Consider the following 21014-nt stretch of genomic DNA (forward strand, 5'->3'; position numbering starts at 1 on the left):
ACCTTATAATCTTAATGATAATAGCTCTACAAAAAGAATTGTCACTAGCGTTGGAAGTGTTCAAAATAATTGTCATTGTAATCATGTAAAATGCATTTTATAATCAGATAGATATGCAGTTACTTTCATAATTAAACAAAATTAATAAATCATTTTGTTAAACATCAGGACTGCAATTTGCAAGTTCCTGGATTGTGTAAAAATGTACTTATTCCAAGCATAACTGATATAAAAAAGATAGAATGAGGAAAAACATAAGGAGTTATTCTAGTGTGTTTGTATATATATATATATATATATATATATATATATATATATATATATATATATATATGATCTAATTTACAAGCTATTGTCTAGATTTAGAATGGTCTGGAATCTATTTGGCTTGAATTCTCATTTCCCCATGTTAGGTCAGGTCTAACCTGCTTTGTATACCATTGTTGATGGATTGACCAATTTGAGAATCATATTATAATGGCTTTGTCTGATTGGTTATTATGGTTTAATGTCATTATTTAGTAAATGATACTTGATAGCCAGTATATTATGTGAGGGAACCACCAACCCACAGGAAGCTAATGGAAAGCATTCTCACCTACCCCTGGTGGCTTTGCCTGAGACTCATACCCACATGGACTCATCCCACATGGACTCACTCATACCCACAAGGACTTATACCCACACGGACATATACGTGATGTTATTGATCTAAAAAGACATCCGCCTGAGACCACTCTTCGACACAGGGCCATGGCTTCATCTTGTGACTCAAAAATAAATAGATTTCTGGAAAATAATACAAACTTTTGTCGATCTTGTATAAATAGCAAATAGTTCAATATGACACAGAAAAACAATCTTAGATATTTTGCGAAAATGCCTAATTGTAACTCATCCATGAATGATTATGTATATGCCACTCATCTCAAAGACAAAAAACATGTAGTGCTATTACTTTCCACAAGTGACCACTCACAGGATTGGTTCAGAGTTAGAAACAAAATATAAATGTTTTAAAAAATGAATGAGATTATTTTTCTGCATGATTTTTCAGACCCAGATGAAGGTCTTAAGGTTTCAAAATTCCTAAATATACATGTTGAGCATACACCACAACAGTTACAGAATTAAAACATTGAGGAAATAGAAACACTACTGTGAACTTTTAATGCTTAATTGCTATTGGGAGCCATTTCAGCTAAGTTAGAAGATCAGCAGTCCCTGAAGATCATTGGCTTTATGCCTGCCTAGGTCAGCTTGGGTCACCTGCCTCAATGCACATGTCTCATGAAAAGGCACATTTCCTTAGCATGATATTTGTCAGCAATGTGTTGAAATTGCTAGCAACAGTAACTTAATTATTCCAATCAACAAAAAACCCTAATCGCATCTGTCATCAAAAGTATGCTTGATCACTCATTTTGAACAATATGATTGATGTATTTGCTTATACATGTATATGTGTACTGTTTCAGTAATGAACTCTTCCTTAGAAATCATTTTTTATCTTATGTTAGTTATAGAAAAAATCTTTAAAATATCTTCCCCCGTTCATCTAATCAAAGATAGAAGTCCTTGTAAAATCACACTTGTTTTGAACGTTTAATGTTGCCCTTTTTGCTAGGTTTTAATGATATACATTGAGTACACATGACTGGTTAAAACTTATTCCAAGGACATTGGAATGATCACAAGTTTTTTTATAAAAAAACACATGGAGGTAACTGACCTGAGCTGGTATTGAATTCAAAACCTTTGGAATTCAAATCCGTTGCTATACCAACTGTGTTACCACAGCTCAACAAAATGTTTGTAAAAGGTCAAAAACAGTGAAGTGAATTTGAACTGAACAAGAATAACCTTGATAAAGAACACTGAATGTTGTATTACTCTCTGTGAAATCAAAATGAGCTTCTTTATTTGTTTTGGGACCTTCTAACAGTTGTCTACCTGCTTAAACAGGTATGCTTTGAGAGATTATTTTTAGTTGTGAAAAGTAATTCCCATCTGTTGAAAGAGAAAATTTAGATAAGCATTGGTCATTTAGTCAGAGACAAATAACACTTAGGTGGTAAGGATACACATTGTTGTGGAGATAGGACGAAGTGTTATTGATGCAAATGATTTTACCTGGGTATATTTTTCATAAAAGAAGTCTTCAGTAAATCTTTTCCCACAAAGGAAATATTAGCTAGCATCGTGTTAAGGTATTTATTTGAGAGGAACATGAAAATTTTCACTACTCTTCCAGTTTTATAAACAATTGTTTGTTTATATACATTATTTATTATCTAATTCAGCTGACAAAGTTGCTGGTCTGCACTCACATTTATATTTTAAAAAGAAATATTCAAACAGAATGGGACCCCAAGTGGCCAAGTAGGCTAAAGTGCACTCCATTACGGATCACTGCCATCTCACCTCTGTCTGTGCCGGTTCGAGTCTCGGATTCAGCCAATGTGGGTATGTGAGAAAGCTTGCCAGTAGCCTCTCATGGGTCGGTGGTTTTTTCCGGGGTTTTCCTGGGTTCTTCCTCCACCATTAATACTGGCCGCCATGTATAGCCTATCGTGTGCTGAAAAATGGCATTAAACCCCACATCAACAATAACAACAACAAACAGATGCACATAGAAGAGTGAGACAGTAAATATATGAACAAATGAATGAAGCAAAATAAAAAAAAATGCAAATTGTGGAATTACACAATATATGAATGCTCAAAAGAAATGAAGATCAACAAGAAAACAAATCTATTACAAAAGTATTGGTAATCAAATAGTAACCTGCCTTCATTCACAAACTAATGCTTCATTTCACAGTGAAACCTTTTATACAACAAACCTCAATATAGTGGACACATGTTGAACCTTTTTGGCATCTCCTTGATAATCATTCTGTAAATATCCTTTTATATAGCTGACATCTGTCCTACACAAAGTTGCAGATGCTATGACTTTGCATGCCCAGATTTGCATAGTGCAGATGCTATGACTCTGCATGCCCAGATTTGCATATCTAATATCAGATGAACAATTTCAAAACCAGATTGTCATTTCCACTCGGTCATTTATTTCACAAGTTCACCCAACGTTGATTTCATAACTGAAATGACCTTGCTTTAGTCAGGTCAGAAAGAGTAGATACAGTGATGGGTATCGGCATACTAAAGTGGCAGCTTGGAATATCATATACATTATGCAGCCTATGCATGACTTAGATCTGGCTCAAAGTTTTAATATATATCTAAGTGTGTCCTCAACTAGAATCATTGCATCTCAATGTAGGACATAATGTTAATTTTGGCTAAGAAATTTATTTTAAGGTTGGTATCTTGTTCACTTCATGTTAGAGTGGATTAGAGTTAAAAGGCCCGTGGTGCTTTTGTTTGTGCATTCATTGCTTTGTAAAGGAAAATGTTACAATCAGACATGATAAAAGAAATCATTTGCTATACTAGATTGTAAGTTACTTGATTTTTGAGTGAGATAATGATAATACGCTGGAGTAAGAAAAAAAATTTCACTGCTTGTCAATGGACATTGATAACGTTATACAGCTACCATTACATTCAAAGTTATACTTAGACACATATGTATCTATCTGGCAAATTTCATCTATTTTAGAGGCCCCGAGTGGCCGAGTGGTCTAAAGCGCTCTCCGTTACGGACCACTGCCATCTCACCTCTGTCTGCGTGGGTTCGAGTCTAGGATTCGGCCAATGTGGGTATGTGAGAAAGCTTGCTAGTAGCTTCTCGTGGGTCGGTGGTTCTTCCCGGTGTTTTCCCGGGTTCTTCCTCCACCATTAATACTGGCCGCCATGTATAGCCTATCGTGTGCTGAAAAATGACGTTAAACCACACAACATCAACATCATCTATTTTACTTTTAAGATTTTTATCACAATGAGTGTTGGCAATGCTGCTGAGTATTCGAATTAACACTTTGGTTGTGTGACCCTTGACCTTTAGATTGCTGATGCTAACTGATTAAATGACTAGTTTTGTAGTGTAATTGTTCAAATTATCTATTGAGGACATAAATGCCTAATTTAGTATTGCATTAAAATGTTACTTACTGGATTCTGACCTTTTCGATGAAAGAGTTTCTTCCTTGTTGGATGTACTATATTGCAGCAAATTTAGAAAAAAATAGCTATCCCTATGAACCTTTGCTTTTTTGCATTTTGTCAGTAATCATCACTGGGCAAACTGTAAATTGTATAAAAGGACAATATTATATAAAGCACCTGTTTTTCATGTCTTTTATATACAGTTTTTAGTTCATCTTGAAACCATGACCAGAAGAGTTTATGGAATGGACTATTGTCTATTATGTGCTAGTCATCCATACATTAACACAAACTGAGATGTTTTTTTGCCATAAAACAATATACACATTTATCCAAAGTCATTTTCCTAAATGAAAGCAGTGCTGCTTTGCCATTCAGTATAGCTACATCTCAGAATGACTAATCATGAGCATGGTTTTAAAAGACTTTATATGAGGTCTCCCGTAGGCTCCAAATGTAAGATTTGCTGATCTGACATTTAGTATGGCTTCCCCATACAAAGTTTTCCACATGGATTGGATATTGAATCTATGCATAATTTTACAGAAATATCCATATGGTCATTTTGATTCTATAGATGAAAATCCTATGAAATACGCAAAATAGTCCATGAGATCTGTAGGTTATCCATATGGAATAAAATTAAAATTCCATATGGGCTTTTTCAAAAGTCCATATGGAATTTGGTAATGGTCCATATGAAATTTGTAAATAGTTCATACAGAATTTGGTATCAGTCCATTCCACACAAAAGTTTACAGGCATACTTAAAGCTGATTTCAGATGGGTTTTCTAAGCACTTTCTGCCTAAACCATAACAAATCTGCTTCAGATTTCTATTAAACTGCCTAATGATTCTTAGATATCATTTTGATCACAGCAGCCATCTTGAAAATTGTCACTACTCCCCCTGAATCTTTAACAGAAGACTTGTGAAGTTTAGTGATCTTTAATTAGAACTGTGCTGATGTCACCTCCAATATGTATGCAATATTGATAATCTTAAAGATCTGGTTATCACTATATCCTCATGGCTTCTTCAAATCAGAATGGTCTTTTCACCAAAACACGTGTGATGTGAAGTGACCCCTACATCAAAATAGTTAGAATCGAATATACAGTATAACAATTTCAGCCATTATCAAAATCAACTTACTGTTACTCCTGATAAACAGAAAGTTATATCATATCAAGATTACTATCTGTTTTTAAATAAAATTATGCCAGTAAGACCTCAGATCTGGCCACAATCTTGTTACTCTAGTTCTTGCTGATGGATGTCATATCAACATGATTTTTGTAACAAGCTTTTTATGTCTGCCAGTTGGACCTAAATAAAAATGGCACTGAACTGACATTCAGTATGGCTGCCAGGATAGTAATCTTGAAAATGTTATCACTACGTCTTCTAAATGAAAAGTCATATTAACAGGGTCTTTTTACAGAAGGCTTTTTATATTACTGGTTGGGCCTAAATGAAAATGATATGACATATGCAGTATGGCTCTGTTGACAGTATTGTGATCATTCTCACACAGAATGGATAGTCATCATACAAACATGGAAATTTCATCTAGCTGGTCTGAAATAATGATGGTGCCGATCCAACATTCAGTATGGCCAAACCAATGGACAGTTCGAAAATCTTTTATTGCTTAAGAATATTAGAAATGTTGCATTAAGCGGACTTAGATTCTTTTCAGACAAAAGAGTGTCTGCCATTTTGAAGGACTATTGTTGGATGGAAATGAAAAGAATGTTGCTTTTGAATAAAGGTTTAGTGTTGTTATTAGACCTGGCAATGAATCAGTTTTCTTGTTAGCATGTAATACCCATGGGTGTACAAACTAACATTTAAACATACTTAAGAAGTCACTAATCTCAAGTAACTAGAGGAGTCAACAAAACAGTCATTATATTTAATATACAGCATGTAGGGTTTTATTATATAGCTGCCACTGTGTTTATCTTTGTTTCTTCTTTGTACAAATTGCAATTTAAAATCATGAAAAAACCCTAAAGAGTGTGGATATAAGTAAAAGTAGTTTATTGATAATACACTGGCAAGGGTAAGTCACTTACTGTATGATAATAGGACAATTTGTTACCTACTATCTCTCCTGTGTGTGTAATTGATAATAATGTTGCTTAGAATGACTCTGTTGTTTGTTAATGAACCTGTTAGATCAGTATTTACAAAAAGTGTATCAAAAATGAAAACTAATACAAAGTTAATAAACTCCTTGAATAGGTTTAAGAGGATATTTACAGTCACATATTCCTGTGAACATCACTTCTTATAAAGTTTGACAAAACTGTCTCAAACATTTGAGGTTCACTTCAGATATAGAATTTCATCACACAGAATTAATAAGTACTGATGAAACATACTTTATATAGATAAATCCACCTGTTAAATGTTCATGCTAGAATAAGATACTGATACAGTTTCACATAAGGAAACACTGCAAGTCTGTTTGTTTTTGTTTCTTGCTACAATACTACCAGTGTGTGCACAGTTGAGTAGCTCTACCTCTCCTTATGCTCACAAACTTTACAACTCTTTTTTTCAGATGCAGACTCAAGAACTTACAGGGGGTGAGGAGACCTTGGTCGAAGTCACCCCATTGTTTGGCCTCCCTGACCCACTGTCAGATCCCTCTCCATCGTTGGGGGTGGGTGCCGATGTGGAGGGAGCTTTCATTGGTGAAGGAAAGGTGTGTCTAGAGCCTTTTCAAGGATCTTTCTTCCAGGTTGTTGACCTTCGGAGAGTATGTCTGTCTGCATGGAGAATGGTTCCGGTGCGTGTTCTTGTGTGCATGCAAGTGTTTGTGTGTTGTATGTGTCTCGTGTGTGTTGTGGTGTCACGCCCTGTAAAGTCCCGTGCCATGCTTGTCCCCTGTCTTGTTCTGATGTGCCGTCTTGTATTGTCGCGTGTACAGGGTGTGATGCCTGCGAGTGCTGTGTGTGGTGTATGCCTGCGTGTGGTGTATGCTTGCGTGTGCTGTGTGTGGTGTAGGCCTGTGCGTGCAGTGTGTGGTGTTTGCAGTGTGTTGATGGCCTGTGTATGCAGTGTGTTGATTGGATGTGCATGGTTGTTTGGTGCTTTTGACTGTCGTTTTGCCCCGTGTTGCTCTTGCCATGCGTTTTTTACCGTAGCCTTGCATAGTCTCACATTGCGTCCTGAGGCCATCTTGTCTTCTTCGGGTTCTCATTTTGCTGAGAATCACCGTGCGTGCCCCTTGCCTAATGCCCTGCGATGCGTTGTTTAGCCTAGACTCGAGTAGTCGAATGTTGCGTCATTTGGCTACCTTGCCTTTCATCGTGTACTTATTTTGCTTTGCCAAACGCTTTGCGTTGCGTTCTTTAGCCTTGCGTAGCCAAATGTTGCGTCGTTAGGCTACCTTGCTTTTAACGTGCTAATTTCCCATGCCTCACCTTGCATAGTCCTTGCTCAATGCCCTGCCTTGCGTTATTAGCCTAGCCTTGCATAGCCTCACGTTGCGTTTTGGCCACCTTGACTTTAATCGTGTTCTCGTTTTTACCGGGAATCACCGTGCGTGCCCCTTGCCTAATGCCCTGCGTTGCATTGTTTAGCCAAGCCTTGAGCAGCAGAGGGGGCGAATCGGACATTTTGTCCAATCGTTATTTTGCTTAATTATTACTTTCTGCACTCAATGATCTAGTGTCGTCAGCGCCTGGTAAAAAAAAAACGACGTCATCGTTGGGGGATCGTCGCGTCGTCATTTGGTTTAATTAACACCTTCTGCGCGCCGATCCCCAGCGTCGTCAGCGTCCGGTAAGCACGTCGACGACCGCGTCGATGTCATCGCCCCCTCTGCTGCTAAGTGGTTATTTACAATGATCTTACAAACAGAGTGATCACTAACTCCTCCTCCTGTAGATCAATTAGGTTATTTGACTGATCGGTAATTCTAAAATTAATTCTCGTTAAAAACCGATTATGGCATCTCATATAGACTGGATTAATCGGACTCTCAACGATTAAAAATCCGGGAGGGGCTGTTGGTGAAAACGAATAAAGGATATACCCCTGTTGAGCTTGATTTGATTGCTTGGTATTTACCTGGTAACTCCCTTCGATAACATCACACACTAGATTAATCGCTATCACCGATGCGATATTTACGTTGTACGGGGCGATATGCCTACCACCATCTCCGTTATCGTGTTTGAGGATATTAGTTGATGGACCGAGAAAATCATTAAGAGATTTTCTTAGTTCTGGTGCGTTGTATCCTGAAAACTTTAAATCGGGTAAATCGGCTTCTGTGATATTATACTCGGTTAGGAGTTTTTGTTTATTACCATCGCTGTTATCGGATATTGTTTTAACGATTCGTTCATTGATATATTCCATGTCTGATATGAGTTGATTTAACACCTCAACGTGTTTTCGTGCTTTTGTTTGCCGTAGCTGTTCTAGTTGTGAATGGTAAATATAATTAATCTCGGCAAACGCATTAGTGATATCATCTAAATTAACTGTTAATACGACGATCGATTCAGGGGTTTTGTCATACTGAAAATACCACTGCATGGTGTCCATGTCTTGAAATATAAACCTGCTGGGTAATGACGTGTTTTTCATAATAGACAAATTATCTCGATACCCGGGATTAATCTCATGATACGATTTCTCATTCGTGTGCAAGTCCGCGGGTGGATTCTCAGGCCAACCTAGTATGGTTCTTATTGAACTGTTATAAATATCAACCATATACCCCGGTGTGTTTATTTCAATCGTTGACGATAACGTCGGTTCATGAACCGTAATAGCGATTTTTGATTCTTTTCCTGTGATCGATTTTATCCTGCGTTGAAATTCTTTATTGATTTGTTCTATTTGGTATGACCCAGTTGGTATTGTAACCTCATTCCAGTCTGGGGTCCCATCGGGCTTATTTGTCCATGCAAAAACCAGCGAGTTATTAGGTTGTTGTCCGTTAAATGCGTCTGCTCGAATATTAGGCCAACTGTGATATACTCGCAATTTTGCCAGCGCTATTTCCTTTACTGGAACCGGCGATGGGAAGTTCACACTGAATTCGGGTTTCGTTGATGTTATCGATATCATATTTGTTTGTACCGGAGTGGTGTTCTCCGCGATCCGCTGAAGTAATTGAGACCCTTCGGGGTTCAGCGACATTATTATTATTCGTTGTTTTTAGTGTCTAATTTTAACAACCAGGTGGTTTCGGCTTCCAGTTGAAAATCCTCGATTTTTGACATCGCGGAGCTATACAACTGGACCATCGTGGAGAATTCAACATCGGATACGAACAAATTATCAATCGATAACGAGATCAACCCGGATAATTTCGAGTATGCGTCGGATACTATTTGATGTTTTACTGTATACTCGTTGAGTTTTTTCTGAAAACACGATGATATCTTCCTAGTGATTGCGTTGGCAACTCCAGCAACTGTTGTCATTGCGGAGACAGCGATTGGAACAGCGATCGGGGCTATCGTGGTCACCGTGGATAAAATAACACCGGCGCCAGCTACTATGCCCGACACTGAGTACACGATCGCGTCGATGGCGGTTATTTTACGACGGTATTTTTTTATTTTTGCACGGTATTGTTCGGAAAGCGTTTTCAAATTCGCGGAAAATTCTTTTGCGGTATCGAATCGATATTGATGTGACGTCGGTGATACCTCTGATTCAATTTCCTTGGTGGTCATTTTTATTTTAAAAGAGCTAGTGTTTTTAATTACTTAGATTCGCTACAAATTCCACATACCATGTAATGTCTGCCCTAAATATACTGCTATCAACGGCCTTAATCACAAACCGTTCAGTTGCGTCCTTGTCTATAATTGTTGATATTGTATTGTTAAACCCGGATGAACTCGACGATGATATACTAAACTGCATCGCCGAAATCAATGTCAATCGATAAATACCCTTAACAGTTGCGGTGATATCTACTGTATTCTGTGTAGGAGTCCAATCGAATGATCCATGCTGAATTGTGTATACTGTGTTGATGATATTCTCATGAGGGATTTTTATTCTTTCAAATTGCCCTGTTTTCAATAGTGATTGTCTAAACGCTTCAACAATAATTCTGATTTTTTCTATTTCCTGTCCATACGCAGTGATATCATTTATAGTTATTGTGATTTCATCCGGTTTGATATTTTTTTTACCAAAGAATTTATCAACGGCGTTATCAATCTTGTTAACATTTTTTCGTAACGAGGATAAATTGGCTGTCATCGCCGTAAACTCCAAAATAGCATTTCTTATTGTTTCAAGATTTGGTTCGGTTATCGTCGTGGTTCCAAAAAAACTATTGATAATTAATTGCATACCGGCGACAGATACTTGTATCCCCTCGAACTGAATTGCTTGTATGTTAAATTTATTATACAAATTTTTTAACGAATCCGACATGGTTATATAATTGTCGCCAAGTGTACTTATTTTTCCATTTATCGTCAAGATGGATTCACCCGGTTTGATTCGTCCGTCGCTGGTATACAGCGCGATAGTGTCCTCGGCGGCATCACGCTGTCGTATTAAAACGTCATTCAGTGACACATTACTGGATTTCAATTTACCCTGGCGGTCTTGAAATACAACTATTTCATCTGGGTCAACACTGGTTAAATTCAACGTATCAGCGATTTCATCCTCAATTAGTTTTTTTATGTCATCGGTGGCGGGCGTTTCCGTGGGTTTTTTCAGCGCCGAAACCGGTCGTCCCCAAATATCAATCATTATTATTGTAAATGTTATTCTCTAAAATCCGTTGGGCTTCTACGACTCCACTAGTGTATTCGTTTACAACCACATGAGGTGGTTTTCGCGATGATGAAATCGCCGCAAGTACGTTCAATACCTCACGGCCACATATCGGTGGGTCGCTTAATCGCTGTGTTGGCAGCGTGGAATAAAAAACCCGGGCTGAACACGCCCGGGCTGAACACTCCCGGATATACCGCATGAACTCTTTCGGCGGGGTTAACCCGTATGAATCAAAATAGACGATCGCACGCGGATCAATTGCGTATGCAACCCAATGAGTTCCCGCTCCGGAGGACCCATCGAGGTTAATTATGCCGGTTTCAATATTTCTTGGTGCCGCCGGTAATTGATCCCTCATAAAAACACCTCTGAAGTTTTTTATCGCTAGCGCGTTTGCGGCGTCTATTAAATCAAAATTAGACATTGGAGTCATAGACTCAGGAGTCATTGACTCCCGAGTCAATAAACGGTTCCCGGTAGTCTTAGACCCTTTCCCGAGTACCATGAATACGGGGTTCCCGGTAGTCTTAGACCCTTTCCGGCTACTGGTCGTTTTTTTTTGTAGCCTTTCCCGGTTGCCTTCTTCAATGCCATTCCCGCCGCGGTACCAATGGCTCCTAACGCCGCCGCCTTAGCCACTGCTGGTGCGGCCGCGGCAATCAATGCCGGAATCGCAGCTAACAGCGGAAATATCCCACCGGTCTTTTCCATGTTTTTAATTGCTGCGGCTGAAAAATCTATTTGAACACCCTTTTTATTCTTCATCGCATCATTGAAATATTTTATTTGACGCGCCGTCAACGATATCTTATGATTACCGCCCGCCATCTGCGACGGCTTCAGCGTTATTGTGGTTCCGCATTGTTTAGCCGACTTTGATCGTAATTTCTTGACTTGACCATCAGTCAACTCTACACTGACGACACTATACGACATTTATTGTAAACGCGTTTTGTGCTTTCAATTACATGTTTTCCACTGGCGCATCAACGATTCTCATTCGTCCACCAACACCTTCTAGCAGCATTGATTTATCGCTGAGAATGACAGCGACCGCTCTATAATTAACACCACCCGGGGCTATACGAGCTCGGAAGTGTATATCAACAACGGATTGTCTCGTTAAATCAAGATGTTCCAGCGAAAAATAATAAATCGGATACAGGTTTTTAAAATCAAGTTGTGATATTTGCAAACCAGTGTCGACGTTTTGATCACGGCTCATATATGACAGCAATCGATGGTATACACGTGCGACATGGTTGTCACCGTAATTAAGCTGTATATCCTCGGATGGTTCCTGTTGTCCGTTTATTCTCAGCGAAACATCCCTGACTCCTAATTGATCAAATATCATATGGCTGTGTTCTTGACTACCCAATCGATTCCTATTCTGCAGCGCTATGAATATATGACGCGGGGCTGAAACACCCTGTTTTGATGCCAGGTGCCATGTAAACGTATCGGCGACGTTATCCTCTTTAGCATCAGTTGTTACCGCTAGCCAACTCAACAGCGATTTCCCTCCCTGTTCCATAAATGCTAACAATCGTGCTTCCGTGGTAACTGATGGAGTCAGCACCGGCATCCACAATGCCATTTTAGTTAAAATGACTTTACCGGCAGCGACGCCAGCAGCACGCCATATTGCATTGTTATCATCGCCCCTTCGCGTCAGCGCGATTGTATGCTTAGCCCCATAGACAACTTTTCTGACATTTCTGCAGAATCCAAATATGTGATGGAGTGGAATCGCGCATGAAAACTGTCGGCGTGGTCCTTGCAACATTCCTACTCGTGCTGCGAATCCTAGATTGTAATTATCGTTAAGACTTTTTGTAACAGTGAAATCAGCGTCCGGTTTTGCTCTGCGGTCTGGATTGGCTGCTTCAGCCTGATCACCTGCGGTCTCTTTTTTCGCCAGCACGTTGATGTACTGAAGATGGTCAGCGTTATTGGTGGTGTCCTTCGAAAACATCATAGATGGGCCCGCCGATCTTGTATAATCATCCGAGTATCTCGCTAACCCAATTATCGTCGTTGCAACATCAACCTCGCGTTCTATTGATTCAATTTCTCGCCCGTCAATAAGATATCTGGCGCTCTCAAATAACGCCATGATACCGTTGTTGACGAAGCCAACTCGAACACGATGGTCATCTGCGTATGGTGCATTATCGGCAGCATTTGTCACGAGTTCTCCCTCGATTTCGATAAACGCTTCACACGGCAGAAAGTATTTACTGGTATCTTGGACTTGAAGTTCAATTCGCGATCGTAGGTCGGGTTGCACTGCATAATAAGAATAATATTGATAATCACGGACAGAATCATCCCTGCGCACTGGGGCGTCCATATCAAACGCGGGATCAGCGGTACGCGCAAACATTTTATTATTTATCATGTTGATGTTTTCAATTGCGATTTTTTCGTCGTAAATTCTTTGAATTTAAACCACTCCCCGCTATCGCGTTCATGAGCGCGTTGGTTGCCGCATCGGCGGATGGCGAAGTCGCCAACGACGGAGTCGTCGCCAACGACTGAGTCGTCGCCAACGACTCTAATTTTTCTTCCACGGCGTTATTTATTACTTTACTGACATTTGCAGGCATCACTGTCGTTGATGGCATTACCGGTGGTTTCTGTTTTTTTCTCCTGGATTTCACCAACGACATTAGTTTGTCCCGCGCGGCTGAAAGCGCCTTTCCGGCAACATCTCCAATAGCACTAATTCCCTTATCACGAATAACATCAATAGCCTTCATCCCTAATTGTTTGGCTAACGGCGCTACTTTTGGAGCCATTCTTGTAAATAACCCCGCAATGGTGCTACCCAGACCATCTCCATAGTACGCGCGGTAAACAGGCAATCGCGAGTTTACCACGTAGACGAGTACTGGTTTATCATGGTTGTAGTGTATGATCATCCTTATTAAAAACACCAGTTTTCCAATTAATCATCCACGAGTTCGTCTATGAGCGTTCGATATGCATTAATGTCCATAATACCGCCTGCAAATAACCGCTTGCAAATATCAGCGGCTTCATTGATTATTTCCGGAGAGTTATTTCCGGCTCGTTTTCCTCCAATTAGTACCTCTAGCCGTGATATATCACTGAGAACACTACCAGGACAGGTAACGCCGTAGGATTCTTTACCAACAGAGTATCCTTTTCCTTTTTTTGGTGTTATACTCTTAACTTCCTTGTGGAATTCATCGTAATCGGGATCACCACGATGTGGTAATGCTTCTTTATGTTTACTCGCTAAATACACTATTCTTGCCCAGTCCTTTAACGATTTTATATTTTTCTCGTAACCGCTATTGATATGCTTCTTATCTCGTATGCTCTTAGCAAAATTGTTGGCAACAAAATTAATTAATTCTTCCCTGTTGCTGAAGCCTCTAATTTGATCTATTGTGCTCTTCTTGAGTACAATACGGGGTATATTCCCCTCTTTTTCTTCCGGTATTTCTTCTTCCGGTATTTCTTCTTCTGGTATTTCTTCTTCCGGTTCTTTCGCAGTAGCACCTAGTTCTTCTTCATCGGCCATTGTAACATAGGGTTCTTGTGGTTCGGTTATAGCGAGTGGTGGCGGCCTCCGTGTTGTAGCAGCCGCTATTTTTGCAGGAAGTGTTTCTAAAGACCTTTTTGTTTGTTCGGTCTGAGCCGCTATCTTTTCAAGCGCACCAAGAACGGGTACAGTTGCCGCCGTAACATCTTTGGTCGCTTTAGTTACCGGGGCAAAGAGTTGTTCGCTTCCAACAGTAAAATCAGTTTGCATTTGCTGCCGCGTTTGAAGTTGTTCTCGGACCCTGTCTCGTAACGGTATGAACTTTCTAAGCGCTGCTAGCCGCTCTCTGGCTAGCCGAGTAGTAAGTGATTCGCCTACCATTATTGCAATTGCGAAGCAATTTCTAATTTCTCGCCGGAGACTCCGTCTATAATTCTTCTAATGTTTTTGATTTTACTAGAAATCTCCCTGCGTCGTTCATAAACACGTCCAAGTTTTTTTCGTATTATTTCAACGGCAGTGAATAGTCCAATGAATGCATTTGCGTCATTGTGGTACAAGTTTTCATTGATCGTATGTTGTAATCGTTTTATAAAAAAATACTCGCGGGCCAGGGTAAAACGCCCCCGTTTCGATTGTTCGTTAATAATTTCATAATCGGATAATATTTTTTCACTGTCGAGACCATCAGATAATTCAATTCCTTGATTTTTTAATTTTGAAATCTCGGCTAATATATTATTGATGTCTTCGATATTCATTATTCTTATAAAACATCTTGTTTTTAAATTAAAAAAATGAACCCCGTGTATCAATCCCGAGGTGTTTAATAATTCGTTAGACGTGACCTCGTCAGCGCCATAGGCGCCGGTGACTTCGTATCTACATATGAAAATCGAATTCTATGCCCGGTCTTTTTTGAGATTGCTGTTTGATATACTCGTTCTGCTACTTTTCGTATTGAGGCGATACAAATGTCAAAGTATCTACTGGCTTCATTCATCGACTGAAATATTTTTTCCTCGTGAGTTGTTGTATCAAATGACTTTACGGGTTTTGCTTTCTTTGGGTATTTACCGGTTTGGCCTTTTTTACTATTTTCACTCTGAGAGATGGCTTGCAAGTTTGTAAGAGAATTATCAGTCTTATTATTATTAATATGATCAATAACAAGCCCATTCTCGATTAATCCGTGAAAACATTCATAGATGATTCTGTGACAGAGATATTTCTTCTTTCCGGCACCAAACATTAAATACCCGTGATTATTTACGGTACCAACCGGCTTCTTCAGTTTGCGGTTTCTAACAATGCCGTCGCGAGACGCCTCGTAACTGACGAACACAGGATGCGGCTGAAATTCTTGGTCCATTTGTATAATAATACTATTTGTCTAATTTATTATTTGGTTTAATTATGAATCTTTCAACGTAGTCTTGGGGGGTTTTGATGACGAAGTCTGCGGTGGGATCAATGACGGCGTTTTTAATTCGCTTGTCATAATAGCGTTTTAGTTCCCTGTATCGCTTTCCGCCACAATTAATACACAACTGCGATTTTCCTCTTACACCGACGTGACAAACCAAGCACGGGAGGGGGCCAAGAGAACCATTACGAACGCTTTGTAAATGATACCCGCAGAATTCACCTCTACATGATTTATTGCACGGGGTTGTCGACCCAATCATCAACCATTTGCAGTGATTCATTATACTATATTCTTTCATTTAAATACTTGTTTTAATTATATGGATGAGTTTGAGAGATTGGCAGCAATTAAGCCCCGGAAAAATATTAAATTCAATCTCGATAGAGTCCTCAAGGACACACCAAAAGCGTTAATAAACGATAAAACCCTGTTGAATAAAATACGCGATTGTATCAATGAATTCAAGCGTGATGGCGCATCTCACAGTTGGTCAACATTTCGAATTGATGGCATTGTTGATGCTACCATGAACGACAACCGCGCAGCAACGATAATATCACAACTTGACGGTAAAAGATATTTCTTCAGAGTAAAATTCATTGTCCGGGTGAAATCAGGCGATTGGATCATACGTGATAAATTTGAACCAGTTTTCAGCGACAAGAAAACAGTCACTGTCAGCCGCGACTCCAAGCCGGGGTTGTTAACCGGAATTGACAGACCATACTATGAACGAGCGTATCCTGAAACAGCAGTTGTTTATGGAATATACCCGTTAAATAAGAAACCTGATATCGGAAAACTGAAACCGATGAAACAGTCAACCGGGATAAATTGTGTAGCAGAACGAATAATAGAGCATTTTACAAATGCGTGTCGAGGAAACAAATTGACTGATTTACGACGTAGCAAAATCAACCAGTGGGAACTAACCGTAAAAGAGCGTGGAGCGACCATCAGCGACATAGCGAGATTAGAAACATCGCTGAGATTTCCAATAACCGTTACAACGATAACCGGTGAAGTATTATACGAATCGAAGTATAAATCGAAGGGGACCCCAATCAAAATTATTGATCATAACGAACACGCATGGACGCCTGCGATCACAATATTTCCACGGGATAGAACAGTAAAGTATATACCCGAAGAATTCCTGGGAGAACAATTCTCCAAGGACGGTTTTCTCGCGGAGAGGAAACTATTTGATGCTATTGCCTACTTGTGTAAAAACGACCCTGTATCAGTGTGGTTACTTCGCAGCGCTGAAAACGATGCGGATACCTTTGATCAGTTTGTAAGACCAAACGGCGAATTATATCGTACTGAAGCATTTCACAACAGGATGAAAAAAACCGCCATGGAATTTGAAGAGCATGATGAACAACTGCTAACAAATTGTTTTACGATTCCATCGGTTGTAGCTCATGTTGCAGCAAGGAAAAATGCGTGGAGACCAACGCGCAAGGAATTTTTACCAGATGTACAATCCAGTTGTTTGGAATACTATCACGGTGGACTATGGAACACTGAATACAACCGCGACGCTATGATTTCCGTTGATATGGTTGCCTGTTATCCAGCGAGTTTTCTCGGGTATGGATCCGCCGCTGAGTATTTCAAACGATTTGGACACCCCAGACATGAAATGACTCGTGTTGCTATTAATGGACCACTGCCTGATTTTGATTTAACGGGATTCGCTCGCATAGTATCTTTTGAATTCGCGGCAGGACTCCATCGCTGTTGCTATATTTGGATCGGTAGACACATAGCTGAAAAGAAGTGGTTGCCAATAGCGCTGCTACGGTATATGATTGATTGTAGCATGCTAGTTTCGTTGATTGTCAGTGACGCGATTATATCATACCGGGCGCAGACTGAAGTCTGGTTACCAGAACCGGAGCGTCTAGATAGCATAATAGACGAGTCCAGAAAACACATTGATGCCGACGAGGAATATATCATCGAATGGTCCAGGAGGATATTCAACCAACGAAACCACGAGGCAAAAGATCTCGGTAGAAGAATAATTGGTAAGTTTACACAAGGTGGAAAAAACTGCGATTACAAACGATATTGCTCACGGCTGATTATAGATGACGCAGAATATGATTTCGTAATCAAGGACGCAGTGGCAAAAAATAGATACGTGAACTGCAAAACAGCTTTCTTGTCCAATGGAACAAAGTTGGGTACAGTTGTTTCCTACAGCGATGGAGACAGCCCGGCGTATCCACATTTGAGGGCGTCTATGCTGGGTTATGCCGCTATCAATTTATTCTCGATGATAAATAGATTTCCCGATACCGCGGTTAGAGTAGCCGTTGATTCATTTTATATTGACGTAGCGTATAAGAAAAACGTAACCGAGTTTACTAGTCCGGACGAGAGTTGGGGTACATGGAGAATTAAAGAAGAAATACGACGCGATTATTCCCCGTCAGCAAATGTCATCGTTGAGAACAATTACCTACGCGGTGATAAATTATCAGAATGGTCTAATGCACCATCGTGTTCTGATCCAATTTGTAGACACAAGACGGTTTATTTAAGCGGCTGTGGCGGGTCAGGAAAGACGACTCGGGCAATTGAATTATTTCGAACGCGGGCAAGTATAATCGTGCTTACACCGACCCATAGACTAGCGCGAGAGATAAAACAACGAAATGTTGACGCCGTTACTTATCACAGCTTTTTTCGATACAGCGGCGGTGAGTGGACTCCTGATCGAATGGGCGAAAAATTTATTCCCGACATTATCATCTGGGATGAGATATGTACTGTTTCGTTAGATACTTTACAAATGTTTCTTGAGTGGTTGCTGCGCGCGAATACAGCGGTGATCATGTGTGGCGACCATGGCCAACCACCACCATTTGTCGGCGAGGGTCCACATGATTGGTTAAAGGGTTTTGTAGACTATTATGAAGAAACCGATACTGATTACCGAGCACTTGATGAACAACTGCGCGAGGTTAAAAAATTAATCAGATTACAGCCGGATAGAATTCAGTGTGAAATAATCCGAGAGGTGATTCCGGAAACGCCGTTAAATGAATTCTGGGAAACATGGAAACCAAACGATTTGATTGTAGCGAGTAGAAAGATAGTCAGAGACACACTTCAGCGGAAGTTGTTTACGTTTCATAAGGAAAAGTTTCCAACGCGCCCAGTGCCGTTATGTTATAGACCCGTGGACACACGGCGGCAGAACATTGAAGTTGAAATTCCAGGCCCGACAGCGTCGGGGACAAAAAAACAAATTCTCGTGCTGAATGATATCGTGCTCGTTGATATCAGCGTCGTCGAGGACGCGCTACGTGCTGATAAATCCCCGTGGACGCTAGGATACGCAACAACAATACATTCCTCGCAGGGACTAACCATCACGGACACAATTGTTTGGATAGTTGATAATCGCATCGAATGGTCGAATCTAGTCTATCTTGCAGTGTCCAGAGTACGAAGGATAAATCAGCTTCGAAGAATTGTTATTGACGGAGTCAGTGACGGAGTCACCAACGACGAAGCCGGCGACAAAGTCACCATCGATGCAAGCGTCATTGATAGAAAACTCTCGGGTTACCGCCAACAGGATAAAAAAAAACAGCGGCGTTTTGATATTGATGCCGAATTAATAATCTCGCTACGACAACAACAGAATAATCACTGCGCGAGTTGCAATTGTATAATGAGTTGGCGTTATTCGGATAAAGACACTCGCCAATTTACCGTGGATAGGATCGATAACAGTCTCGGTCATGTCAAAAACAATGTGAGGTTGACCTGTCTTGAGTGCAATAGACGCAACGGCGCTAGTTAAGACCACGTGGGGGCAATTGAGTATCGTTAGGTATCACTTGTAGTTGCTCGCGTGTAAATCCGCGCTGAGGAGCAGTCGAATCCAGTCTGTAGATCGGTGGTCTACCAGTTGATCGTGTTATCGTTGATATGCTATGTGTGGTAACACTCCAAATAGGATCGGTAGCCCTTTTTTTACCGCCTTCAAGCTCTCCTGGTTCATATAGATATCTAACAGTGACATCGCCAAGAATCGGCTTGGAAACGCTATTTATTTTTGATTTTCCGGGTATATACTCGTATTTAATCGCGTCGCTGGGCTTCATGTTGATTGCTCGGGTAATCTCGTTATTTAACGCTGCAATTACATCTGGCAACCTTTTAACCCATTCACGAGATCGTTTTTCTTGGATGAATTCCTTCGCGTATTGATATCCAAATAACCGTTCAGCGAGAGTCCGATTGAATCGTTCAACAATTGCCTGATCACGATGTAGCGCAGTATGACCTCGTCGTATCGCGACGCTATGATGTTTCAGCGTTGATAAAACAGCGCCGCGAAATTCACTACCGGGATCAACTTGTAATAGATTTGGCCAGCGCAGAGGGCCTCTTCGATAAATTCTTTCAAACGCAGCGGCTACTTCAGTTGCCGACTTTGTTTTTAACGGCTCCGCTTGTTTGTATCGACTCGCAACATCAACTACGGTTAGCGCGTATTTGTAACCGTTGTCATGCGGCAAAAATAGTATATCAGCCTGATGAACTTCATTAGGTACGCTGACATCAAAGCGCGAGAAGTTGATTTGTTTAGGCGGTGGTAGATAGATTTGCCATATAGCCTGTTTGGATAACCAATTAGCCGCAGTGGTCTTTGTTACCTTTGCAGCGCTTGCAAGCTTACCAATTGCGGCCTTCCCCTTCCAGTATCCTCTCGGAGAATAATAGATGGATTCCATGTTGTTATTATAAACGCTATCGTTTTCAATTACCAGCGCCAGAAGCTCCGCTTCCAATCATTAATTTACCTTTCATAGCCGATTTTACCAACCATGAGGCCAATTTTTCTTTGACGGATTTATCAGGAATAGCATTTAATGCGTGAATTAATTTTATATCCGCGATATGACGCTGTTGCAGATCGCTACTTTTGTAAGCAACATCATGAGCATGACACGCCTTATCGATAGCGTTTATTGGATACTCACCGGGTTTGGGCTGATTTTGATCATCGAGTCTAATATCTATTCGTGTTCCGGGGCCACAGTAGTTATATCCTGGGAGGTGTTTTTCTCCTGGATACTTTGCCCACGGTGTTCCGGGGAGTTTTGCCAATTTGGCTGCGATGTCACCTCCTCGCTTTTTTTTAAAACATCTCCGGGTCTAATAGAAATAAATCTAAATTTCTT

Source organism: Sinohyriopsis cumingii, unplaced genomic scaffold (assembly GCF_028554795.1).
Source record: "Sinohyriopsis cumingii isolate HCF-2022 unplaced genomic scaffold, ASM2855479v2 utg000792l, whole genome shotgun sequence".
NCBI lineage: Eukaryota > Metazoa > Mollusca > Bivalvia > Unionida > Unionidae > Sinohyriopsis > Sinohyriopsis cumingii.